The sequence below is a fragment of the Nanorana parkeri genome, unplaced genomic scaffold (assembly GCF_000935625.1).
Source record: "Nanorana parkeri isolate BGI_ZX_2015 unplaced genomic scaffold, ASM93562v1 scaffold911, whole genome shotgun sequence".
In the NCBI taxonomy this organism is placed as follows: Eukaryota; Metazoa; Chordata; class Amphibia; order Anura; family Dicroglossidae; genus Nanorana; species Nanorana parkeri.
This window is the reverse complement of record NW_017307179.1, coordinates 239645-240005: the sequence shown is the minus strand read 5'-3', so window position 1 is coordinate 240005 and position 361 is coordinate 239645.

The window sequence follows — 361 nt, the reverse complement described above, 5'->3', positions numbered from 1 at the left end:
CCCATCCCGGACAAACCCCCAAGCCTGTGCGCGGAGAAGCAGCACGGTGATGAGATCATGCCTCCGCCACTCCGCTCTCTCTCCTTCTGTCAGCCCATACGAACGTTACGGGCCCCTCGTGCTGCTTCTTCCTCTCCCGCTCTGAGCCCTGCTGTATAGAGGCTGATATGAGGTCACATAGAGGTGCCTTTAATGATTCCAGGGCTGCGTTCCTTTGTACCCGGAGTCCTGCTTTAGTATGATTACAGGCAGAACGAGCCTGCTTTACCCCCACCCCCCGGGGACTACAGACTGTGACCGCGGCCGCCTGCCGCCATTGCCGGCCCGGTGCTGCCTGCTTTATTAACCCCCCCCGGGATTA